The sequence below is a fragment of the Rattus norvegicus genome, chromosome 7 (genome assembly GCF_021556685.1).
Source record: "Rattus norvegicus strain SHRSP/BbbUtx chromosome 7, alternate assembly SHRSP_T2T, whole genome shotgun sequence".
NCBI lineage: Eukaryota > Metazoa > Chordata > Mammalia > Rodentia > Muridae > Rattus > Rattus norvegicus.
In genome coordinates this window covers 133265515-133293085 of record NC_141540.1, presented here as the reverse complement: position 1 = coordinate 133293085, position 27571 = coordinate 133265515, and the positions used below count along the sequence as shown (strand labels likewise).

The 27571-nt window shown below is 41.2% G+C and overlaps 1 protein-coding gene and 3 long non-coding RNA genes across 8 annotated transcripts in view; 2 read left to right on the top strand and 2 right to left on the bottom strand.

Moving 5' to 3' along the window:
* Positions 1-27571, bottom strand: part of Pdzrn4 (PDZ domain containing RING finger 4) — a 348064-nt gene that overhangs the window by 269112 nt on the left and 51381 nt on the right. The gene's annotated exons all lie outside the window — the stretch shown is intronic.
* LOC148004938 (uncharacterized) lies at positions 3780-8012 on the bottom strand. Its single transcript, XR_015625891.1, has 2 exons — positions 5496-8012; positions 3780-5375 (listed from the first exon to the last, which is right to left on the bottom strand). It is a non-coding gene; the product is annotated as an uncharacterized LOC148004938 (long non-coding RNA).
* Positions 8175-27571, top strand: part of LOC148004936 (uncharacterized) — a 56379-nt gene continuing 36982 nt past the window's right edge. Inside the window, exon 1 of one of the 3 annotated variants that reach the window (XR_015625892.1) lies at positions 8175-8690. This is a non-coding gene — a long non-coding RNA (uncharacterized LOC148004936). The remainder of the gene's footprint in view (positions 8691-27571) is intronic. The other 2 variants (XR_015625894.1, XR_015625893.1) reach the window with 2 other exon arrangements.
* LOC148004937 (uncharacterized) lies at positions 21817-26106 on the top strand. Its single transcript, XR_015625895.1, has 2 exons — positions 21817-22345; positions 23810-26106. It is a non-coding gene; the product is annotated as an uncharacterized LOC148004937 (long non-coding RNA).

The window sequence follows — 27571 nt, the reverse complement described above, 5'->3', positions numbered from 1 at the left end:
AAACTACGGTAGTACAGAAGCATAACAAAGAGTTCTGATGCCTTTGCAGGAGATGCTGGGTGGATTAACAGAGATAATTCTACTTCATATAAAGGAGAAAATAAGCAAAGCACCACAAAAGGCCAAATAAGCAGATTGTGAGAGAGCTGTTTCCCAGCTCTACCTACAGGGCCCATTCTTCCTAAGCTCTAAAGCTATCTTCAGTTATTAGATACTCATTCTTTCTACCTTTGATTTTTTTTTTTTTTTTTTTTTTTTTTTTAGCCATGGGTAGCAACCAGCACAGAGACTCATCACTCACTGGTCAGCGTGCTAAGAATAAGCAACTAAAAATAAGCAATAAGTGTTCAACCCTAAATAGCCCGTGTTCATCATACCCTCTCCTCTGCCAAGGCTCTCGTAACAAGAAACATCATGGAAGAGGCAGGCAGAAAGAAAAGGGGAAGGTACCGTGAGATGCTATCTTCTGAACGTGTCATAATTGTGGCACCCGTGGACTCAGAGAAGCTCTGGTCACAAGATACATGGAACATCAAACTAATCACGATTATAGTATGGGTGGGGCAGAATCTCATAAGCTCCCACTCCTAACTGAGGTTTTATGGACGGCTGATAGTTGCTGGGGTGGGGAGAATTGTTCTTATTTAGTGTTTTGGCCACTGGTTGGTTTCCTGCGCTTGCAGTAGATGGTCCCACATTCATCTACATATGCAGGAGTAATTGGACTTGTTGGGCTAAGGTGTATGGGAAGGAAGAGAAGGAGGAGGAGGGAGAGAAGGTGGAAGAGGAGGAAGAGGAATCGAAGGAGGAAGAGGAGGAGGAAGAAGAGGAGGAAGAGGAGGAAGAGGAGGAAGAGGAGGAAGAAGAGGAGGAAGAGGAGGATGAAGAAGAGAAGGAAGAAGAGGAGGAGGAAGAGGGGGTAGAAGAGGAGGAAGAGGAAGAGAAGGAGGAAGAGGAGGATGAAGAAGAAGAGGAAGAAGGAAAGTGAGGGCCACTGCATGATGTAATGATCATATCTTTTTGTATACATATATAAAATTCTTAAAGAATAAGTTTTAAAAAGAAATATGTAGGAATATACCAATCTTTAAAAAAAAAAGCATCATGTATACACAGTGGCAGTGCCTTCCTTTAAGTACGAAATCTCTTTCTCTTTTCTAAGTTGAATATCCTACAAGGACTGTATATAACAGAAATTGCAATAACATTTTATAAAACTAAGCATTCTTTCATCCTGCTCACCATCACTTCCCATATTCCCCTTTTAACGCTGCCCCATTCCTCTTGTTGCTGTCAAATGAACACATTTCTCCATCCGACTCAAATTTATTTCTGTTTCTGTGGGGCATTAATCACCCCCAATAACAAGTAAAACAGTGAAAGATACATACATATTCTTAAATATGAATGTTGGTTCTGTATGCCAACGGAGGACCAACAGGCTTTTGACACTTTATGAAGATATGTCGTGTTCAGTACGAGTAGGTAGTAAATTGAAAAGTCGAGTTCCCGAAATACTAATGACTTAATGTATCATTGTTACTCTTCCATAACAACGTCATTCTAACGCATCTGGTTCAATAGATCTCAAAGCACAGTGCCTATCAAGATCCCCCCTCTCCCCCCAAAGAACTTTAAAACTGTATTAAACTCACCTGAAGTGCTAGAAACAAGAAAGTGTTTCTGAATGCTGGAAATTCTAACATAGAACACTACCCTGCCTCATCCTGGGTTCCTCTAATATGCCGTGGAAAACGATTGCCAATTACATTCAATAAGAAAGGTTGGAATTCCCCATGTTGACTTCTTTCCATTTGATCCCCTATTGTGTAGTACACATGCACACACACACACATGCACACACACACACACGTGTCAGACTGAACCTATATATGTGCTGACTGATGTGATACTTAAGAAATTATTGAAGCCAGATGAAGCTCCATGACGAAGTAGCATCAGAGGGTCCATTTCGGGGGAAAATCACATCAAATATATCAAATTGTTGACAACAATACTCAAACTGATACTTTATCTACTCTTTGATTCTTATCCAGAACAGGGAATTTTGCAGATGTATTTTAGTGGTTGTTATGTATGCTGAAATAAATATATTACTAGCAGGAGGCCTAATTTGTATCTCAGATCAGAGGAAGCTCATTGCAGAGCATCCAGAGGCTCCTGGGTGCCAGCCATCAGATCTGTGCACGTCCCTTAATGCTGTATGAACTCATGAGCATGCGAGCATGCATAGATCCCTTTTATGTTTGCTAGAACTGCTTGGCCTAAACAGAACTGGTCTCCACAGCAAAATTACAACAGAAAAGAGATGGAATATTGGAAAGAATTTGTCTTGTGAATAAAATATTACAACCCAGTAGTGTTTTAAAGATTGGATACTGTGGAGGAAGGGTAGCTTTTTTTTTTTTTTTTTTTGATAAAGATTTCCTTTTATCTTAAGAGATATTTTGTCCTTTATTCTCAAGAGCAGGAATTGACACAGATTACTTAGCGATGCTATAAAGCCTGGCGTGGTCAAGCTGTGATAATGGAACTGTCAGTGCTGTTAAAATGTACTTAGGTCCCGAGGATGGCATTTGCAAATGTAACTGGGATCCTGGCTAAATCCTCTTTGCGGGTCTGGAAGGGGAAAGAGCAACTGAAGAGAGCTCGGTAATAGCATAAGTCACAGGCAACGGAAGGGAGAAGGGTGTTAAGGACCAGGGTGGTCTTTAAAGAGTACGGAGATTGTTAATATTCGAAACCAACACTTCACCGAGTTTAAGTCACGGGTGGACACTTGAAATATGCTAATCACAGTCTCTCTCTCTCTCTCTCTCTCTCTCTCTCTCTCTCTCACACACACACACACACACACACACACACACACACACACATGCACACTTCTGTCTGCCTCTCAAATAGTCAAGTTTTCTTTTACTGTCCACCCTCAACTCTCCTCATTTCCATCTTGTGTCAGTTGGCTGATTGTACTTTCCTTATCCCCATCACTAGAGACTTAAAGATTTAGATTTTACTATTATTCAGTATGCTCTTTTTTTTTTTACCGTTACAACTTTTTAAATTGTATTTTTCTTGGATATTTTATGTATTTACATTTCAAATGTTATCCCCTATCCCCCCCTCTCCCATGCCCCCTCCCCCTTTTCTGTACATTCTTATCCTAATCTGGATTACTGGATTAACTTTCCTCATTTATTTAGATCTTTGCCTATCAGTCGTTAACTTTATCTGTTATTCCTGGTTCAAAGAATTCCCTTTTAAGTATACTTTAAAACTTCATCTTACTTACAATTGTTTCTCGTTAAAATATATTAATCCATTTTTTCTTCTTCTGGCTCCTGCTCTTGGAATGGTGACTCTCAGAATAAGTGTTATTAAAGGTGTGGGCTACACAAGCTGTGGCTCATTCCCTGAGGATCTGTAACTTATGTAATCCGTTCTAACCGTTCCGTGTCTACTACTTGGTTGGTTACCTCTCTTCAGTCCTGGTCCACTTCTTTAGCGTCTTCTTCAGCATCTCTCTCAGCATCTTCTTGAGTTCATCCATCTGCTGGTTTATCTTTCTCTCCCTGCATTCTCCCTCACATTCTCTTGAATCTCTTTTTTTATACTCTTATTATTTCCCAGAATCCTCTCTCTTCCTGCCAGTGTCCCACCTCTACTCCCTGCCTCAGCTCATTGGCCATCAGCTTTTTCATTGACAGGTGAAGCTTATAAGAGAGTCTCTCTACAATGTGTGGTTTTTTCCCTAAAAATCACATATTGGAAAATTAGGTGCAATTCAACAATGTGAAAAGGGAAGGAATAGAGAGAGAGGATCTGTCATTGGGGAAGAACAAAGGAATTAACATTTCTGTGAGTAGTAGGAGAGGTTTGTTATTGATGGGTGTGGTGATTTAAATATGCTTGGCCCAGGGAGTGGTACTATTAGGAGGTGTGGCTTTGTTGGAGAAAGTGTGTCACCGTGAGTAGGCTTTGAGACCCTCCTCCTAGCCAAAAGAAGTAAATCTTTTGACTGCCTTTGGAACAAGATGTAAAACTCCCAGCCCCTATGGCACCATGCCTGCCTGGATGCTGCCATCCTACCTTCCTTAATGATAATGGGCTGAGCCTCTGAACCTATAAGTCAGCCCCAAATAAAGTTTTCTTTATAAGAGTTACCTTGGTCATGATGTCTGTTCACAGCAGTAAAACCCTAACTAAGACAGTGGGATATGTACCCTATAAAGAAACTAACACGTGTCTTTTTTCCTTTCTCTCTGTCACATGTTCTTGCTGTATACTCGTCCTCACAACTTGACGTCTTAACCTCCTCATCTAGAAGCCAATAAGCTTCTGCTCATCTGTGCATTGGAGAAAGGCTTGGATGATACAAAGAACTTGGCTGAATTGTCCTTATAGTTTAATGGGTTTTGTGAGGATGGGGGGATGGCATTTAATAAGGATATTCCTAACCCAAGTGATAAGTGAGTGGCTTGTACCCTCCTGATGGCTTACATGAAATTTAAGATGCAAGATGAAGTCACTGTCAGCAAAAAGACCCAAGACTTGAAAATTTAGAAAATGTGCAGTCTGCCTATACTACAGATAAATCCAAGAAGAGAACAATAAGCCCATGGGTGATGGGCCACTGCACAAGATGGGTGGGTGTGTCAACCACAGACCTTATTAATAGCTTGAACTATTGGAGTGAAAATGGGATGATAAGGCCATTCAGGTTTCAAACATGTACAGCTTTTCAAGAAAAGGGGAAAATGGCCTCAAAGGCAACACCAGGAACACCAGAGTCACTGTCTCGGTTTCTATTGCTTGGGAAGCCTCTGCTCACAGCAGTTGAGGAGAAGTTGACAGGAAACCCTCATACCCAAGAACCACGATGTAGTAAGGATGATGTAGTAAGGACCTCCACAAAAAGCCATCTCTTTAGAGTGAGGTTTGCCAAACATGGATGTAATATTGTGACTTCAGCCAGAGGCACCAAAGGCTGGATATTGCATTAAAGTTGAATACTTTTGCATTTTAAGATCTCATGAAACTTGAATCATTAAATGTCACCCATTTTTTCTTTCTGGTATCTGCCTTATGGGGATGTAAAGTGTACCCCATATCCGAGTCACTGTTGTATTTGAAAGGACATAACTTTGGCTTTCATAGGTTCCCAGCTTTGCCTTGATATGGAATCTTGACTGTGTTTGGTTAAGATGATGCCTAGCGGAGAGCACATACCATGAGAGTGGAAGGAGGCAACACATGGGTACAATGGATGGCGGGGACATGGAGATAGGGGAGAGGAGCCTGCACGGGGGAGGGGGAGAAGATATGGAAACATCTTAAGAAAATCTGTTACGGGGCTGGGGATTTAGCTCAGTGGTAGAGCGCTTACCTAGGAAGCGCAAGGCCCTGGGTTCGGTCCCCAGCTCCGAAAAAAAGAACCAAAAAAAAAAAAAAAAAAAAAAAAGAAAATCTGTTACTTTGTGAGCCAATTAAAATAAGTAACAAAGAAGACTCTGGTCATTAAGGTTGAGGTAACTCAGGGAAACACACACATTTCTTTTCCTCCTGCTAATCTATTCCTGAAATTATTCACAAAATTAAGAATCCAGGTTGAACAAGGTAGACTAGTTAGTATTTAATAATTTTATTTTGCTTTGGGGAAGGACATGGATTTGGAAGGCCTGGGGTAGAACAGTTAAGAGTTTGTAGCTGCTCTAACATCCTATGTTGAAGGGCTTACCTCCAAGTGGACCTTCGGGATGGAGTGGGAGCCCTGAGTGGGGAGCCCTAAGAACAGGATCAGTACTCTCACAGGAAGAGAAAGAGAAAGACCTGTAAAGCTGTCCTTATCACACAGGGCTTTCACTGTCACCTTGAACTTAGACTTTCCTTCCTCTGGAACTATGGGGGATATTTGTGTTTAATCCGCCAGCCTCTGGGGCTGCGTTATGGCAGCCTGAGATACCTATGCAAACCAGTGACATGTGATATGTACCTAGCACTGTCATCCACTATTGCACTGGTGACGTATATGCCTAGGGTATGGTTTACATGGGTCCCTCATCTGGTTTCTGAGTATAGTGATATGGTAAGGTGAACTTTGTGAAGTTTGGCGGGGGAAGTTTCTAGGGGGAGCTGATTAGATTATTGGAGGTTTCACTATGGAAGGATTAGCATAGCTGGTAGAACTCTAAGTTAATTCTTGAGACAGGGTTATTAGAAGTGAACAAGCATTGGTACCCAGTCTACCATGGCTTTCTGAATCTTACACACCCTCGCCATGATGCTGTTACTGAAAGCCCTCAAAGGCCAAACATTGCAAGGCTTCCTGATCTTCACAGTATCTATAAGTCTGAGCAAAACAAATCCCTTTGCTCTAATCTACAAACTTTGGAGTATTTGAACAAATACAGCATTCTATAGAGTGCAATTTTGTGCTGGGTGAGTTAGCTAGTACTTTGGAGGAGAGAAAAGAGGAAAAACTTCATTTTCCTTAGCCAGCTGAACAGGAAGTAGAATGGCGAAAGTACAGAACTGGCTATGCTGCTTCTTACTACATCCACGACAAAGTGGACCCCAACGTGGCCCCCATACGATCCCAGCCACATCTCCTAAGTTCTTCATAGCCATATTGCTGTGCATTCCACAAGCTGTTCTTGCCTGTCTAGCATGCCCTGATGCTTGCGGCTACCTGCCAAGGCCATCCTTACACTGCCATCCTTGATCCCCGCCCCATCTAACACTGAAGTATGTAGCTCTCCAGCACATCTGTCATGTTTCTAGACTATTCTCTAACGGCTCCAAGCCACAGATGAAGTTTCATGCAGTCTTGTCTTTCTCCCCTGGCCGTATGGACATTACCGCTCTCCTCAAGAAGGATGCCCGCTTGTCTCTCTCATCCATTAGTCATTGCGGCTGCTCAGAAAAGGGACCAAATCCCGTTAATCGTTTCAGTTCTAGCACTTGATATTGTGTCTCCAAGTCATGAGTTCTCACTGAAATGGATATCCTTTTCATCATGGCAGAACCCGGCCTTGGGGAGATGTTGGAAAGAGTCTCAACTCTTTGATCAAAGCTGTGACTCCAAGGAGCTACAGTGCAGGTCAAATGAATAATGCAACTGAGAGCCACAGCGAGGGGCGTAGGTGCAGTGTGCGTCTGAGAGTCTCGGTGCAGGGTACATGTATGGTACATCTCAGGTGGAGAAGAAAAGGGGAAGAAAAGAAAGGTCTAAGAAGCTTCATACGTGGAATAATGGAAACTACGAGAAGTACTCAATTACAGATTATTACTTTTTGAGGGAGAAATGAATGCGAGCTTGATGTGATGGTTATTATTTGGGCGACTGTATACAATACTTAGTGACATACAGGGAGGGAGACCCTGAAACTGGATGTGGCGTTTACATTACATGGCACGAGCACCGTGTGTTCTGCTCTTTCACTGGGCTTTTATATGCAGTGCCGAGACTCTGTCCTCAGGGTGCGACTTCATGCCGTCTACTCAGTAAAATCCAATATGTCCGTTGACCTACAACCTTCTGGGTCCTGTCATACTTCCTTAATCATTTAGGGAAAACGCTGCTGTTTCTAGTTCTTACCTGGAGTGTAATCCTGAGTCCATGTCCCCTTGCACCTCACAGTGAGTAGCTAGATGAAAATCAAGTGAATAACAACACCTCCAGCATTGTCTGCCCAAGATGGACACCCTCCCAAGATCCTCTGCGCCTGCTGCTTGGATCGACAGTGAAGGACCTAGCACACGAACATCAAGACTTCCAGCTTCTTTAGATCTTATGCAGTCTCAGCAAACACAGCTTTGGGAAAGTCAACTTGTCATCGGCAATCACCCGGTGCAACTGGTGTAAGCCAGAGTTCTGGAGCTATCTTTCCTTTCACGTGCTCAAGGAGTGCCAGCACTACTTAGTAGTCAGGGTGACGACGAATTGCATGAAACTTGTAAACATTCAGGTACTAGTGTACTAAATTATCGACAGGAGCAAATCTTGTGGAAACCTAGTTGTTTCCACAAAGAAAATAGCTTATTTTTATTTTAAATATTTAAATATTTATTTATTATTAAATATTTATTTAAATATTCAAATATTTTTATTTTAAATAGCTGTTTTATAAGTGAGTGCGTGTAGTCTTTGTTTTATGAGGAGATGCAGAAGTGTCAGAATATGGTTTTGGGAGAGTGAAAACGTCTAGCAACCTCTGGGCATGACGCTACATGACTGGGATCCAATCCGCGGCCAGCAGGAAAGCACCCCGAGGCACTTAGCTCGGAGGGCTCTGGAGAGTTCTCTCCAACCATTTCCTTTGTAATTATGCCACATCGCATCCTATTTCGCCAAGGGCATGGTCTGACTGGTGGTTTTGCTGATTTACTGGCCTACAGGGCAGTGCTAGGAAAACGGAAGGCTTCCAGCCATCATTGTAACGGCTGAGGAGGCCTCCTTGCAGACTATCTGTATCCTGCCGTGAGTTTATGGCTTCCAATGGCTAATTCTGTTTACTAGTCACAGCTGATAGACTGTGGATACTGAGGCCAATCATATGGGTTAATAGTAGCTTTAGATTTTCAACAAAGGAATATCCACATATGCTGACCATTATCCATTATCCTGGACCATGATCCAAACAGGCTGAGATGAATGCAGTATCTTTCTGGTAAGTACCATTCATGTTCTCAACATAGGGCTTATTTATTTTTTCTTTCTGTTTTTATTATAGTTTTCAGTTTTTAGGATGGAAATTATTTTGATATTACATTTTCTAAGAACTGAGGAAAATCAGGTTCAAATAGAACATGAGAACTCTCACCCAGTATCATCATTGTAGATTTGGAGGGAATATAAAATGAACCACCAAATAAGAATTAAGAAATAATTGAAATAAGAATTATAAAAATGCTCAAAAATATTTTGCCAAGGTACTGAAACTGACTGACTAAAAGAACTAATTATATAAAGGAAGTAATAGAAAAATCTGTGTGGCTCCAGTCACATGAATGGAAGAGATTTTATTTTTGTGAAAATTGGGAAACTCATTCTCTAGCAATGGAAAGAAAACCCAAGTTTCTATGGGTGCACTGCAGGGTATGATGTTACATCTTCTGACCCTTCCTTCCTTACATCTTTTGTTTGTAAAAATCCCCTGGCTACAATTCTCTTAAAATATAAGTTAAAATGGTCTGAAAGCTGGGATTGGCACCTAGCTCTGTAGTATTGAAGAAAAAGCCAAAGCAACCATGTAATCAAAAGATAGAGTATCTTTTGGGGTAGACAACTCTATTTTAAAAAGCAGTGAGTTAAAAGTATCATTTTAACATAAAATACATGGTGAATCATAAATGATAGAGTGAACACAAGGTTTTGCCATGAACAACAGTTTCAAAGAAACACTGTCATCAGTCTGAGCATTCTCTATAAGATGTGCTACACATACATAATGCACATGCTCATAAACCCTCATTACATACATGCATGCACATACGCACATGCATGCACATACATGTGCGTGCACACACACATACACCACACACCACACAGGTCCTGTGAAACATTCTGTGTATTTTATAATTAGAAAGAGAAGGGTGATTTAAAAAAACCAAACGAGCTGGATCGCAGATCGGTGCTGAACACTTTAAGGACATTAAAGGAAATAATGACACTGAGCGAATGTGGAAGCTACTGGCAGGTGGCTTTTAGAAGTGAGCCGTGATAAACTGGTTCCTAACAGCTAAACTGGAGCCTCTGCTCTCTGGGTCTGTCTTTCTCTGCTGTACTGCAGTGGAAGAAGAAGCCTGAGTGCCTGAGTGTACTCAGGGAGTTCACCTTTATACTTAGGTCCCTTTTATTCAAGTTCTGATTTAGAAATTTCCTGACTGTGTGCGGCAAAATAATAGAGCCGTCCCGATAAACAGTACACCTTGAATTCCCTTTTCTATCAGAATGATTCCCTTCTGTGTTTATATTATCCTCTGACCTTCTATAAAGACTATAAAATTTCTGTACAGTCATGTTCCCTTGAACCCAGTAAACCCAATCCTCAGCGAAGCAGTGATACAGTTATCCACTGTGCACAAAAGAACAAAGAGAATTTTTTTTAAATGCTGAGATTTTACTCAAAGACAGTGCCTAGGAACAGTCTCTGGTAGGCTGATGTCTCTTTCCTGCCTCACAACTTTTCTTTTCTTCTTTTGAAACAACCACGGAAATAGCCCTAATCAGCACACATGTGAAGGAGGTTAGGGAGCCTTCCCTGCAATCACCTATAATCTAAGAATATACCGAACAAAGATGATATCAAAAAATAAGGTCAACATTTAAAATTTGGAACAACAATAGGTTGCACTGATAAGAATTCTTCTTCCGCCCAATTCAATGCTGTAAAAAATAACAACAACCGCTTTCTCCTTGGCCACGGTTCTGCAGAGAGTCAAAGTCCTAATGCGAGATCTGGTTTTGATAACCCTTGAGTCCATTGCTGTGAAAAGTTCTAGTCCAGAAGGACAGTTATTTTCCCTGAATCCTTCAGTAAAGCACGAGGAAGGCTTAAAAGGTGTGCTGGTTTGGAAGGCTCACAAAGTTGTGTTGCAAAACTATGTGGAGTTTCTGTGGTGATTGCTGCAAATCACTGACCAGCGCCTGAAAGGCCCCAGGGATATTTGACAAATGGCTTATGGATATAATAGGGAGAACTCTTGGGGTTTTTATTTCCTTAATGCATACATATCCTGAGGGCAAATGAATATCTTTATTAGAGGCCATTTCTCAAAGAAGAGATAATGAACACAAGGGAAAAGATAAAACCTACATATTATGAAATATTTCCAGTGTAGGTTTGATTTTAATTGGGGCATTTCGGCATATACCAGATGGTTTATTGAAACACTTCACACAAAATTGCATACACAGTCCAAATGGAATCATGGAGAGATTTAGTTTTTTTTTAAATTCTTGTTGTTGAATACTTCATTGGAAACTTGTATGAATTCCAGCACTTAGTCCATCAAGATCTCACGCTCTTGTGTACACGCATATGTATGTGCTTGTGCATGTGCATGTGTATGCATGTGTGCATGCACATACATGTGCACATGTGCATACACATGTATGTGCATGCATGTGCGTATGTGCATGCATGTATGTAATGAGGGTTTATGAGCATGTGCATTATGTATGTGTATCACATCTTATAGAGCTACCCCAGTTTTACTTTCAAATCAGTGGAGCACATAGTTTTTTGTATGCATATTTCAAAAGGTTTTACAAAGAACAAATAAGGTATATTTGTAAAGGAACGTAAAAGGGCTACGTTGAAACAAATGGAGCGTCGCTGTATTATATAGTATTTTCATTTTCATAATACATTAATAATGTATGCAACAATAACGTGTATCCTATAAATAGAACGTAAGTAAGAAAGCAAAGAAGTAAAGCTCAGTTTCATCTTTGGATAAAGGTATAGATTTCTACTCAGAGGTGAAATAATTAAGCAATTAAAGGTCTCTAAGTATTCAGCTTATGTTTATATGGCGATATATGTTTACCACTGGAAATTATTTTTGTTAACAATAGCATCATATAACACTACTCACCAAATATTATTGATGCACAGACATGAACAATACAAGTTGTATGTATGTACGTACATACCCACATACATACACACACATATACACATACACACATACACATATGCACACATATATACATACACAAACACACACACACACACACACACGCACGCACACGCACATACCCCTTTAGTGTCTTAAATGGCTCTGACTAACTAAATTTAACTCTTCTTTATTCGAAACACAGGGAGATATTCTTAAAATGATGGAATTTTAAAATGTGAAAACATAACAGGATTATTTGTAGTTAACTCTAAAAAGATTGGATTCTGGTAATTTTATTATATATTTCTCACCTGAGCAACTGCCTTTCAGATTTTATACTCTTTTAAGAACTAACCTATGAAATCTTAGAGCAACCTCACTCAGAATAAAACTGTGTAAAAAACAAACATTAAAAGGATAACATCTAAACCTCAGGGCTTACGAAGTAAATAAATCTAAGGGGGGAAATATGTATTTGTATCTAAAGTCGGAATCAGTTGTTCAAGTGAATTTCCCAAGTACATGTATGCTGCACAGAGCAGTTCTGATGTGCTGTGGGTCATGGTGGGTTGTGAACCTAACCTTTAACCTAGAATGCGTCATCCAAGTCCAACAATGGCTCAGCCACAAACAGCTAACCCTCTTTCCACTCTTGACAACAAAACTGACACTGTTCCCAAGAAAGTTTTGCCCAACCATATCAAAAACAGGTCACCTGAGCTCTCTTTATTCCTCTCTTAATATTAAACAAGTTTTTGTTCTTGTTGTTTACTTGTTGTTATTCGAGGGTTTCTTTTTGCCCTAAAATGTCATTATATTAGTCAAACCTTTAAGCTGTTGTAGGAAATACTGGAAAGAATGACTTTTAAAAGTGGGTATTTACTTGGCTTTTATGGTTCCTGAAATTTCAAATCCAAGATCCCTTGATCTTGTGCCTCCTGCCTGGGGTGAGGCTGAAGATCATGGAAGTTACACTGTGAAATACTGGAGGTTGTTCCCTTCACAGCAACCAGGAGGGCGGAGGAATGAGGGTGGGGAAAACAAGGAAAGGAGGAAGATGACTGGGAAGACACAGAGGGAAAGAGAAGAGGGAGAGAGATAGTGAGAAGGAGCCACAGACAAGGTGTGTCTCTACAGGCCCACCCTCAGTGACTTACTTCTACCAACCAGTCCTTTACATCTCAGCCAAGCTATCACATTATAAATTGATCAATGGGCTGCTCATGTCATTGATTAGGACAGTGCCCGCTGAATCCAGTCACTTTTCATAGCCCGATAAGCCACCACTCAGTCACTTGAGCTGTTGTGGACCATCTCAGATTCCAACCCCACTGTGAAGTCCTCACCTACAGCCAAAGGCCACAGGGCTTACAGATCTTGTGAGGGAAGCCGGAAGCTGCCGTGGAGCATAGAGCTGGAAGGCTATAGCATGACAGGAATTGGAAGGAAAGGCCAAATGGCTGTCTGATCCTGGCATCTGCTAGGCAGAGGCAGGGCTTTCTCTGTGAATTCAAGCCAACCTTGGTCAACAACATTTCAGAAAATCCAAGGCTATACTGAGATGCTGTCTCATATAACATGACATGATATGACATAATCCATAGGCAACAAATAAAATAAGCTTAAAATGTATACATGGGATAAATAATGCGGAAGTCACAGAGCATATGAACACATGCGAATCTGCAAACACTATAAATTGTCACTGGGAACATTTTTGAAATCTAGATTTTGAAATTCTACTCAATACATCAATTACAGTGTTTCCCTTTGTGCCAACATCCTTGACTTAGTTTTCTAAAATCATTTATATTTCTTCAATATAAATGTAATGACCACTGATGTTAAAAATACATTTGGACAAGAAAATATTGCTTTCGTACTCCATCAGGTAGATAGATAATTGGCAACACTACTGTGGACACTTCATAGATGTCACTGTCTTGATGGAGAACCACAAGATCGCTCACCAATAACTGCCTGCTGCTTGTGATTCTGTGCCTCCTTGGGATTGCTACAGTGAAATGTTATAATTTCTCTTTTAACCTAAGAGTGGTTTAATTGAAATGCTGAAGGACAGACTCTTTGGGCATCACTGGGAGAGGGCTTGCAGTACATCTATGAAAATTCACAAAATAGATTTGCCACCGTCCTATCCGCTCAACACGGTAGTGAAATCAATACATATCTTTTTGTCCAAATACGTTTTCATTGTCGACGGCCATTTTATATTATAAAAATAATACAATCCGAAGCACCAAGAAGCTCACGTTAGAGAAAAACATTGACGCACGGTAAGTATTAGAATATAATTTTAAGAATCAAAATTTAAAATTGTTATGGGGTGCCCTTTTTCTGTTTGAATTGACTATGAAATGGGGGAGATTCTTTTTCTCTATCATGAAGAAGAATATATTGTATTTTTCTACTAATCACACCAGGAAATGTAAATGTTTTGGGCAAGTTTAGACTGTGGTATCTCCTTGGACATCCACAGAGTTTCAGATTTTAATGTTATCATGGCAAGTTTAAAACGAGCTTCAACCATCAGACTTCAATCTGTACTGCAGGTTGGAATAGTCACAACACTTGGAGAAAGTTCTATGGTGAACAGTAAAGACAGAAACAAAGCCACAGGCAGGTCCAGAGCTATAGTTAGTGGGACATGTCACCCAGATAATGGAGTCATTATTCATTTATATATTTATTCATACATCGCACGTGTCCTAATCACCTCATTATTATTAAAAATTAAACATCTTGTAACGTGAGCATAGTTTTCTTTGTGACAGTCTATGAACTTCTCAAAACTATGCTATATTTTAGAATCCAGCAGGACCATTATACATTCAGGATAAGTCACGTTCTGCAACGCATGCTTCCCTTTCTCTTGCCTTTGCACTGGGAGCTACACTTCCAAGCAAACCTCCCAGAACAAGAGGAAGGTAGATGATCCAGCTACTGCATGTTGGAAGCCATTTTGACTTCGACCTCTTGGTTGGAGGAAAGCCCTGCTGGTATTGATTCCTTTGGAAGTTTTGAACTCTAGATCCAAGAAGCCAACTCCATTGTCCGCAACAGGACCAATGGGACGTGGATATTACTGAGCATTTGTGCCTGTTTTAGTGACCCCATTGTCTGGCTCTGGAAGACTTTAGATTAATGACTCCTGTGTCTCTGGCTGTTGTAATGTTTTTTTTTTTTGTCTCATAATAATTCTCTCTCTCTCTCTCTCTCTCTCTCTCTCTCTCTCTCTCTTGATGATGTCAAGAATATTTGCCTATTAGCCTTCCTAGACTTGCTTTAATTTTCACATTATTTTTCTCTAAAAGATCTATTAAAATTACCTTTCTGCGTAGATGGCACATACAACAGGCTGTAATATTTGTTTGGCTCACCTGGTTTTACTGTACAAAGGCTCTGCTTAAAGTTTCAACTGTTTCCCAGTGAGGTGTGGCTCAGTAAACTCAGATTCAGAAGAAGACAATCTGTACACGAATAAGATTTCGATCATCTCTATTTCAATGTAGAAACGGCTTGAGAATTTCCCCATTTGATACACAATTTTTAGTACAATAATTTTAAATGTTAAATACTTAGGATGAATTTTCTTTTTCACTTAACATTATTTTTATAAAAGTATAACTATTCACTTCACTTTAATATTTTATTGTTTCAAGTTAGTCTTGTCGCTTATAATTCACCTGATATTACTAATAGACAATAAAATCACTTTCAAGAGTGTGATGGCTAATACTGACTGGCATCTTGACTGGATCACGTCAACTGAGCACTCCTGTCGGGGACTTTGTGGTGAGATTGTTTGAGGTGAAAAGACCCTCCCTAATTGTGGGCAGCATCTTCTGGTGGCAGCCTAGAGAAAAGAACACGGAAGGCAATTGTGGCGTTTGCCTGTTTGCCTTCACTCTTGCTGGCAAGTCCATTGACCATACTGCTGTCACTCCTATAGCCTTTTACTGATATTACAACTTGCTTATTTGGGCTTCCAACATAGACAGAACACCAGCAGCTCTCCAAGAATCTTCCTGGCTTTTAGTCCAATGCTGGGACTGTTGAAGCATACATGTTGACTTCATGGCTGAAGATTCATAGCTTTTCTAGGATGAGATAGGCATTGTTAAATTACCTAGACCCCATCTTATATGCTAATATTAAAATACTCTTTTAATACACATTATATATATAATAAAACTATATTCATTTTATGGTTTATTTACCTCTAGACATATCTGATATATACAAAAAGACAATAATCTGTCGTTGCTACATAGATGAATTTCAAAAAACACAGATTTAATTTGACAGCTGTTTGCTACATATACACAGCTACTTGGTGAAGCACAGTTTACACCCAAGGAATAGTCTTTAAGATGGCAAGAAGCCTGCTCAGCAAATATGCCAAGGCTACGATTCTAAAGCTCCTCCCCCTTCTACAGCACCACACACAAACAGAAGTGGAAGTTATTTCAGGGCATCGGATGCTAAACTGAACACTTCGCCTGTGAAACACACACTCTACGGTTGCGAACTATAGCGAGAGTCCCAAACTCTCTGAGCATATTTATGCAAACACCCTCACATTAATTCAAGAAACGCTTGATCGTTGCACGGTGCAGCTGGGGGGGGGCGGTGGGCAGGTTCTTGCTTCTTTGCACCGATCATGTTCTCCTGCTTTGAGAGTTAGCGTTAGAAGCGTGTTTTACTGGCTTTGTTTTGGACTACTGCATCATTCTCGGCGACATCTCGAATGAATAATTAAGCAGGTAACTGTGGAGCACTACAGAAATTAATTTTAAGAGGACAAATGGGATCAGGGAATACAGCATACACTGCATTTTACTGAAAACACCTTCAGCCATTCCACTAAATAATCCATGGTATATCGTCTGGTAATTTCCAGGGTGGTTTCCCTTGGCCAAAATGAATTGTTTGTGCTGTATGGATTACAATGTACTGGGTCCATGCATTCATGGTTTACTTCCCCCAAACAGGAGAAGAACAGAAGTACCCCCCTCCTCATGGTATCTGACAGTTTGCCAAGATATGTACTCTCAGCAATGTCTAATTAGGTGGAGAGAAGCCACTGGTCGTGTAGTCACGCCAGGAGAGAAGGAAAGGTAGTAGAACAGAACTGCAGGGGTTGAGAAGGGGGAAGACAGTAGCCATGCTTTCACGGCTATGATCAAGCATTGTTGAAGCACAGACAGGTAGGTAACTGTGTGTAAGTACCATGAAGACATCTTTGGTATTTTGCATGAACGTGGGGGCTCTGTAGCCAACTTTTGGCTGATGAAATGTGGGTGGAAACTATTCATACTTTTTCCAGGCCTTGATAGAAAACAGTTGGTGAGAGCTTTGCATCATCCCTTCCCACTCCCCACTGATGTCTACTCCATCATTAGGAAGCTAGAATCAACAACCGTTGAGAAAACCCTCCAGTGGCAGAGGGACCAGTACCTCACACACTGGGTTCCTGAAGACCAGGACCCAGAACACATTTTCCTTCATGCTAAGGAGTTTGGAACACTCAGCTGGAGTTTTCTGAAATCTCTTCAGTGATATCAATTCTGCATATTTCTTTTTGTGTCCTGTAGCCTGCAGTTTCCCCCACTGCAGCTAGGGATGGTATCTCTTTGGTGCCTAAGAGCCATCATCCCTGACAAATACGTTCTGCTAACTTCCAACATTCATGCTTTGCTTTTTGTGCTTGTCTGCTTACTGATGAGCTGCTCTACAAAACCACATAGATGAGCTTAAGACCTCTTTAGCCTACAGACTCCTTATAGGTCTTGGCTTCCTCCCAAGTGTGCCACTCAGAGCTCCTATACTGAAACTCAGCAAGGCACCATGTTTGAGGGAATGGCTCCTCCTTGCACGTATCATAGACATATTGGTGTCTTCATGGAGGCATCATTATAGTGCACAACATAGTGCATGTATAGCCTTACCCTGACTTCTGGAGACTCAGAATAAATAATTCCCTTATAGGACATAAATAAAGAAAAAAATTAAGCATGTTCAAATCAAATGGTGAACCTGAGAACTATTATTGCCAATGAACAGATGGTGAACTTACAGAGACAGTTGGAGTAAAAGTCTCATCACATATACAGTCAAGAACTGAAAGAACTCCAGGTCTGGTTGTACCAAAATCACTGTCATGCTTGCAAAGGCTCAGCATGTGAGGCAAGCCTGTAAATTTCTTAGTCTAGTCACTTAAAGTATATTCTTGCTCTTTTTCTTTTCTTTTTTGACAGGATTTCAAGTAGCCAGTACTGGCCCTAAATTTACTAGATAGCCAAGGATGTGCTTAACCTTTCAATCCCATCTTTTTACCTAATCAGTGCTGGAACTACATGTTTATGGGGTTCTGTAAAGGAACCCAAGGCTTATGCATGCTTGGCAAGTAAGTTTTTCAAATGGTGATGTTTCTTATCACAGATTTCTGAGAAACTGTCCAGCACTTCTATGTCCACAATGCTCCTAGAATAGCAACAAAATGACTCCTTTATACCAGATCTGTGGAAAGACCATTACAGACTGCTTTTAACAACACATTTAGAAATCTTGACAAGGTTTTAAACTCTCATTGCAGAGTTCATAGTCCTTGAGGTCAATTGGGGGATGTGAAAGAGTAACTTTGGATACAAATAAAATCTATCTCATTTCCTAAAAACAGAGTCTATTTATTCTTTCGTTTAAGCTAATGCTTTGTCCAATAGGCACGGAGAGATAAATATGCAATTCTAAAACTGTTTAATGAGTTAATCAAAAGGCCGCTGCTGGAGAACATGTTCAAGGCTAACTTGGATTACAGATGGGGAAAATTGCTGTGATCTGTCTCAAGATGAAAAGGATCCTTTTGCATGTTCCGCAGTAGAGTGCTTGCCTAGCACAGGCCATTGAGTCATTTCTAGTACCATACCCTCATATAAATTGAAAGATGTGAATCACACTGTGTTAAATTAGAGAAGTATATGTCTTAGGAACAAAAATAAGGGGTCCAAGAATATTCATGCCAGGCTCAGGAGACCAGTGACCCTGGGAAGAACTATAAGAATGATAGGTATTCCCTCATTTGAAATCTGTTTTCTCGGCCTCTGGAAAACATCAGTTTTTCACTTGTTTCAGGAACTCTTTTATCCTAGTGATGTCACTACCGAGGTTTACAGGTTTTAATAGACTTATTTCCCCAGGTTGAAATGCTCATGGTTTTATCCACAATTTTGGGTGTACTCTAAGAACTGCATATGAAGCAACTCCTGTGTAAGAATCGGTATCAGTTCTCAACTCAACAGGAGTTAGTATCTCCTGGGAGTCAAATCTCGGAGCTATTCTGGAGGCAGATTCTAGGTCAAGTGAATTGAGGTGTGAGAGCCCACCTTTGCTCTGGGTGGCAGCATCCATGGACTGAATTGAAAGGCAAAAGTAAGTTGAGTATTCATTACCCTCGGCTTCCTGATTATGGATACAACATGTGATTGAGTACCTGATGTCCATGACATCAGAACTCACTGCTGTGGCAGATAATATCCCTCTAAACCAATGGTTCTCAACCTGTATGGAGCATGACCTCTTGGGGACAAGCAACCTCCTTTTCACAGGAGTTGCCTAAGGCCATCAAGAACACAGATATTTACATTATGATTCACAGCAGTAGCAAAATGGCAGTTATGAAGTAGAAAGGTAATGATTGGGGGTCAGCACAACATGTGACACTTCATTAAAGAGCTGTAGTATAAGAAAGGTAAAGAACCACTTTCCTAAGCCATAACCCAAAATAACTCTCTGTCTTTTTTTTTTTTTTTTGGTTCATTTTTTTCGGAGCTGGGGACCGAATCTGGGGCCTTGCACTTCCTAGGTAAGCGCTCTACCACTGAGCTAAATCCCCAGCCCCAACTCTCTGTCTTAAGTCTCTCTTGTTAGGTAGCTTTATCATACAAAAGAGAAAAGAATGATATATTCTATAAAGTTGATCTTTTATACAAACACACAGACACAGACACACAGACACACACATACACACACACATGAAGTAAAAATTTCTGGTTTCTTGAGATACTCAGATGTGTCATATGATACTTTTCTGGAAACTGTCTTTCTTAAGAGAGGATGTTTTTGCTGATACAGACAAATGGGGGGGGGCTGGGGAATATGTTTTGCTAAGAACAGAAACATGTTGTTTATCTGGAGGCAGCCTAGTGAAAGGGCATGGGATGTTTTGCCAGAAAGGATGCTTGAGAGAACACGTGATGTTTGGAAAGGATATAAATCTCGACCAGTAGACAGCAGCCAAGGGACAAGGCTGGGTGGCATTGGTATGCCTTGCCAGTCTTTGGTGATCATTGTTGGGCTTTGCTGATGCTGCTCTTTGCTGGTGATGGTGGGTGGTATTGGTACACCTTACCATTCTTTGCTGGCCATTGTTCAGTGTGACTTCATTGAGAGAAGTGTCCGCAGGCTTCTTGCCACTTCCAGGATTTGAGCTGATTGGCAGAGCCATGCAGGTTCTTCTGGATCGCCTTGCCATTGCAGATTCCTGAGTGGGGGTTTGTGAGTCCTGATGTTGCTGATTTATAATTGGTGTTTACGAGTGGGTCAAGCTGCTTCTGCTGCTTCGTGGGAACTGAACTGCTGATATCCTGACAGCACGAATTGGATTTGCTCCAAAGAAATGTTTCTAAACTCATCCACATCCCGTTTTGCTCTATTAAAATTTCCTTTCTACTACCTCTTATAGGTGGTGGACCAGAAGGGACATTAAAGCATTTAAAAACCCTTATTAAAAGTAAGTTTTAAAAGAATCTAAGCCTACCTCTATATGTGAAGGAATTTTCTATCCATGTTATGTTTTCCTAAGTAAAATGAGGAAAAAGAATTTCATAGAAAACGTGATAATCTATGACCTATTTACCTTTACTTTGAAGTATTATAGCACAGAGTGACCAGCTTTGGTATTTCCATGTCCTAGATGAAAAATTGCCTTTGAATGTTATGTACTTCATTGGTTCCCTTAAGAACCTGTGCATGAAAAGCTGTGTGGTGGGCTTCACCTCTCATTCCCTTTCACTCCCAGTAACAAAGAAGATCCCATTACAAAGCACAATGAATCTAAAATGCCACCATCTCCAGCTGCCCATGAACCCAGCGGAGAGTCTAAAACTGGCTGTTCTCCCTTCTCCGGACATACAGACAGTCTCGTGTTTTCCATTGATCGACTTGGTATCAAAATTCCTAGCTTCTTCATAACTAGACAGGAACTCCAGTTTGTCTTCTAAAGTCAGTTTTCTCCCTCAAGGTCTACTTTCTAAAGGTCAAGGTAGGCCCTGGGAAAAGGGCTTTATATTGTTTTTGTATCCACCCTCTCTCACCCAGAGATAAATAGGAGGTATCTGTCTTCAAAATTGTCATCAAAGTGCCCCATGCTTTTCTAGTCCCATATGGGGCTGAGGCCATCTCTTTTGTGGAAGCTGAATAGAGGGCCTGCTGGTGCAGAATAAAGGCCATGGAAGCCATTTGAGGTGGGATGCACAAGGACCTCAAGCTTGTGAGCTATTTACCTCCAAATAAGATGAACCTGGTGTGGTCTAGAAGGGAATCTTCATACAGATCAACTGGTGTGCATCTCCTAGCCGTCTCTGCCTCTGTATTGCAGCTACAGACAGGAGTGATGGGCCTGACTGTTGCTTACCACCTCGTTCAGTCTGAATCAGCTTTAGGACAAGTTCAGGAGCCTTTCTTTAAAAAGTTCAGCCCCGTCGTATATAGGTTAGTAGATCGGTAGGCTAAAATGCACTCTATTTATGGTCTTATAACTTTAATATGTTCAAAGTTTTAAAACAAGCTTCAGTTATAGGGCAAGCTATTTACAGCTCAGTGAAAGATACAGGAGGCATATTCAATCAGTGTTTTCTTTAGGACTTGTGGATCGACATGATTCTGATATATGAGCATTTGAGCCCACACTGCAAAGGTTTGGAAAATTGTGCTGTGCATCAGCGAACATCTGATGTGCTTTCTTACAATTAACTTACATGGCTGCAAGTCAAGAAATTAAGGACAAAAATGAAATATCTACCTAAGCTCATTATGGACAACAGTTATTCTCCATTAAGTCTTTCTTTTGTTTTTTTTTCTTCTTTTTCAAAGATTTATTTATTTTGTTATTTAATGTGAGTCCACTGTAGCTGTCTTCAGACACACCAGAAGAGGGCATCAGATCCCATTACAGATGGTTATGAGCCACCATGTGGTTGCTGGAAATTGAACTCAGAACCTTTGGAAGATCAGTCAGTGCTCTTAAACGTTGAACCACTTCCCCATGAAGTGTTTCTTACCATCTCCATTCCGATCATTTTTATTTGATCACGTGAGAAGATTTCATGTTAAAGGTCATATGCATGTGCTCAGGCAAAACAATGCAAACCGGCCTCTTCCATGCATGCTCAAACCACTGTCCCTGCTGAAGGGACATTAATACATGCAGGTGGCTTTGATCGTTAAAAAAAAATTGGAATGCATTTCCTCAGATCATATATGTATAATTAACTGAGACTTGTTATTAATAAGGCCAGCTTGTCACTGTTTGAAACACCTCCAATGAACTGGTGGCCATCATGGCTTCAAGACAAGTAGTTCCTGGAGGGGCATCTGTATCTTTCAAGAGGATGAACTAACGGTAAGAACCCATTGATTTCTCATCCCTGCAATGAGAGCTGAGAGATCAGGGGCGGCGCGAAGAGCAGGTGCTTCGGATCACGGCCCAAGGTCCATTTTTTTTTAAGGAGACACCACGCCATATTGCAAATAGAGACATGGAGGGGAGCTAGCTCTCCAATTAGGACAAAATCTTCCACTACAGGCAATAAAACAACAAGAGACATAACGCTATCGATACCTGAGAATTGCTACCACTTGTTATCTAAGCGTGCCGCTCACTCACAACTTTACCCAGGGGATCTGGAGCTAGTCTAAACACTTCAGAAAACATCCAGGGCCTTATGGCGCACTGTTCTTTCAGGCCTCAGAGTAAAAGTTAGCCGGAGCCTACTGCCACACGAAAATGATTTATTACCACGGGGCTGAACTAATGCGGTCTGCTTTACAACTCTCCTGGCAGACCAGGGGAGAGGCTGCGTTTATCACCAACAGTACATAATGCCTGCTGAAGAGCTCTGTGTTATTCATAAGCTGCCTTTTCTGTGCCATCATAATGCTGATAAATTAGGGAAAAATGCATATTTTATTTCAATTTATAACATATTGTTATATACATATCAATACATCACACTGCGGCAGGCGGAGCGAACGTTATTGCTGAAGGCTGTCGACAGGCTTCAATAAAGCTCAAAGGGGCTGCTCGGACAGTGCTAAGTCATAGCTAGCATGGCAAATAAAACGTCGCTTCTATCTCTCATAATATTTAGAGGAGATTTGCAGAAATGTCAGCACTGCATGAAGGAGACACTTGAGGGAAAGCCCCCAGGGAGACAAAATTTTCCACTGCAATTGGGAGGACCAGGGCGTTCTACACACTGAACAGCAGCTCTGAGTGATGTGCAGGGCCCCCCCAAAAAGAATGGCGGAATGGATTTGTGAAGGAGGATTTTGCCATTTTCTACTATTTTGGTTGGTTTCTGTTGCCTCTGATGGTGAAATGCCCCATTCTGCAAACACATTTTGAGATGAAGCCTTGATCTTCCTGTGGATTCCCGTATTTTATGCAGCTTTTAATTTGCAACTTACTTTTTTACATTAGTCAGGCTGCATAGACACATGATACTCAGGTCTTACGATGCGATTAGCAATCCCCTTTGCTGTCCTATGTAAAAACAGTAGTTGAGCTGTAATGAATAAAAGCTAATTTAAGGGTAATTGATACTCTTAATAAGGCCAAGTTGTTTTTTAGACATCAAGAACTCTCAGGTTAACTGCTTCAATCACACGTTAGACATCTTAGCCCATGTTATGTCTGTGCCAGGCTATGTGTCTAGAAGAACCCCAATTAGATCACAAATTTGTCTCCTAATTTAAGTCTATTATTCCAAGTGCCCTTTCTGGAGTTTAAAATGCAAATTTATACATGAGATTTTTCTTCTAAAGACTTAATGTTTGGATATAATGACCCTTTTTCATTTCACAGCACCAAAAATATGCTGTTGTTGCTCCAAGTCATTGGAAACATTGAGCTGTAACGAAACAGATACCAAGGCTACCTTCCTGTGGTTTTATGCCTAAGCTGGGGAAATCGTCGGACTTAGGAAATAAAATCCAATGTCATTACCAATGAACTAGAGGAAGAAAAACTACCAAAAAAAAGAAAGAAAAAGTACTGAATCAGCTACATATTTGAAGGTGTAAGCAGCCATCGGATCAGGTCACTAGGTCCGTCAGACCCACCCAACACCAGAAGTCCAGATCCATTGCCTTACATTACTCTTGAGGGGCTTCTGCAAACAACAGAAGACTTCAAGCAGACTCCCAGTGAACACCAGAACATCTGCTTTTTCTATTCTTGGTGCAGATATTACCCACTGAGAGAAAATGCTATTTGTGCAACCTTTCCCTCATCCCACACAAAGGTACCATCATACCCAGGACAGCTTTAGCGTCTGGGCTCATCTGGCCAGACAGACCAGGGTCAGTATAAGCTGGTGGACGTTTTAAACAACATTGCTTCTCAGCTACCGGAAGATGCGTGGCTGGCCCTCATCTACTGATACTACAGTGTCCTTACGCATGATGGGAGATCCCTTTGAGCTATCAATATCTTTCTCCTAATCTGTCCTAGAACCAGACACTTGGCCTCACGCTGTTGCTTTCTACCCACCAGGATGGCAGCTGTGCTGAGTCATGATGGAAAAACATTGTCAATATTTGTGAGGCTTTTGCAAATAGTCACTGCCCAGTCGGGTCTCAACGCTGGTCTTAATACCTCCTATTCTTTTGTTTCCAAAATTCTCTTTTCCCGTGCACAAATTATTAGTGTTCACTTGAAAGCGGTAATAAGTTTCATACCAAATTTTTTTTTTTTAGCTCTTGTTCCTTTGTTTTAGAATCTTATTTCACACAGACCAGAGCTAGGTCCACACATTCTGTCACGCCAGGACGTAATGACTCACCCAAGGAAAACAGAAGCCAACCGAACCCCTAAAGCTTCTCTATAGATTCCCAAAGAGACCCCAGTGAACTTAATAAAAGTGGCCAAGTGACCTTTCCTTTTGCCGCCGTAAAGGGTCCTTGGGGACAAAGTGAGCATTTGCTCCTCAGTGCAGTTTGCAAATTATCCAAGGTGCTTCAGCTTCTGAGATTTCTTTTTTAAAAGACTGCAGACTCTGAGAACCAAATAAAGCCAACAAAGCTAGGTACAAATTTATTTATTTATTTATTTGTTTACTTATTTAATGTCTGAGTTCTCTGTTGCACGTACACCTGCATGTGGAAAGAAAGCATTAAATGCCTTTACAGATGGCTGTGAGCTACCATGTGGGTGCTGGGAATTGAACTCAGGACCTCTGGGAGAGCAGCCACTGCTCTTAAACCGCCAGGCCATCTCTCTAGCTCCTAGATATAATATTTTATTTTTTCTTTGGTTATTATTCTCAAGTAATCTAGAGTGGTAGAGAACCCGAGGATTCCTTCTCGTTTGGAAGTTTTATCTTGTACCTAGGAAGCCTTAGGTCATAGGTGTTAGGCTGACTTTAACTATGAGAGATTGAGGATGTGGACACACCACCAGTCCTGGGACCTATAAACATCCCATTCTCCACCCTCCATATACAAACACGTAAACTGTGCACATGCAGCCAGGCAAAGTTAACCAGACACACATGTTACATGTGTGCCAGGGAGCTCACATCGAATGTTTCTTTTTCTGTTTCAGCTATTAGACTAATAGAAGTTAGAGCTCCCATGCCCACATTCAAAAGTTAAACTGGATCACCACAGCAGACAGGGACATCTGGCATCCTGAACAAATCTGAGCCCATCATCTGAATCTATATGTTGGTGACATTTAGAATTAGAGGTTCACAGAATTGAATTTCTCGAGACAGAGTTGGGAGACAAAGAGCATTTGCCCAGGGTTTCTAGAAAGTTTCAGGAAGAAGAGCTTCTGTGGGATAAACTGAGAAGGTCTAAAGTTGAATCAGGTGTGGGATTCTGACTGGTAAGACTTTGTCAATAAAAGACGATTTCTCCAGGGGTCATGACTGACTAGCCAGACTGGCCAGGTTCTGAAAAAGTACAGGGAAAATAATGCTTTATACTATAGCATATGTATCTCTGCTCTCTTCATATAATATCAGAAGGCAGCCATTTATAAAGTGAATAAACTGTTGGCTTAGCAGACTGTGAACACCAGCCTGCCACAGTCATTAACTTCCTGCCTGTAAGAATTAAAATGTCTCTTTTCATTTGATTAAAAACATCAAACCAGCATGAAATGATAACTTTTCTTTCTGTGGCACTCTGTGTTTAGTTTTCTTTTAAGACATCTGAATATAGCCTAAACATCAGCATATAGGACTACCCAGTCATTCAGTCTTATTACCAAACAGGTCACACGTAAAACAAAAGGGAGGGGAATGATACATTTGGGCATAGCCAGAAAATTAGAGCCAAAGCATCCTTCTGGTGTCCACGCAAACACAGAGTGCCAAGGGTAGATGTTGACTTATGGCTGTGGCTTTTCCATCTAGGAGAACGATTAGCATAATTGGCTTTAGATCAGATGGAAGCCATTAACCTTAAATTCCTTGCTGAGGCCTAACGTGTCTAACTAATATCCCTTTTATTTCATATTACTTTCCACTTGCTCACATAAATTATCTCCCCTTCTCCCAGACGTGAGAAGAGCTCATCTCCATCCATATGTGAATTCTATCCGCGGCTCTCCCACCTAAGAGAAGCCCATTTGCTCTATACACACTGCTTTCCTTTAAACCAAAGAGCAGCAAAGCCCCTTGGTTGTCCCCCCAAGTATTATTAACTAAAGCCAGCACAGCTGATGGTCCCTGAGGACTCTTCAGAGCTGGCATCCCACTTCCCAACTGGACCAGGGAAGCTCTCGCCATGCTGAGCGTCAGGTGAACACGAGACTGGGAAGAGGACACGGGCCATCTGCTTGTTGACGCCATACTTGGAGGCTGCCTGAGCTGCTGAGCCTACAGTGTTTCACAGTGAAAGCCGCGCCGTCCCGCAGTGGGGAAGACGGTGCGGGCCCTGCCTCTGAGCCGTGGCCCGCACCCCGCCTTCCTACCCACAGTATTTCCAGCAAGCACCTGTAGTAAGGGGCAGCAGATTTTATACATTTGGCATTATACCTCTGCTAAAACTCCATGAGAGAGAAAAAGCTTCGCTGTGGGAAGCAGGGCTTCAGGTCCTGTCTCGGCTGCTTGGTCGCTTCTGCCATCTGCTGGCTTCAGGCTGGAAAGTTTCAACCTCTTCCCTCTCACTGTGGAGATTTCGTGATGCTTATTGTTCAGCTGAACTGATGGGGTTGAATCTTAGAAGATGACAAGGGAAAGGGTTGTACATTGTTGCTGGGAATGAACATCTTCAAAACAAGCTTCATTTTAGCAATGTGCCGATACTAAGGAAATTATGAGTGGGTTGCAGTTTGCATAGGCCCACACTGAGATTCCCATTGATAACACTTTCTTCTGGCATATTTGTCACAGTAACAACCAGAGAAGAGCATTTATGAAATAAAGGAGAACAGACTATTGAGAGTCCCAAAAGCCAAGAACTATGATTTATCAAGACTAACACTATCCATGGGTGGGTTTTGGGCAGCTCCCATTTCTGCCCAAGAACTGTCTTCATTGGACAATAGATGCTATGTTTTGTGGTGATTTTTTCACACACACACACACACACACACACACACACACACACACACACA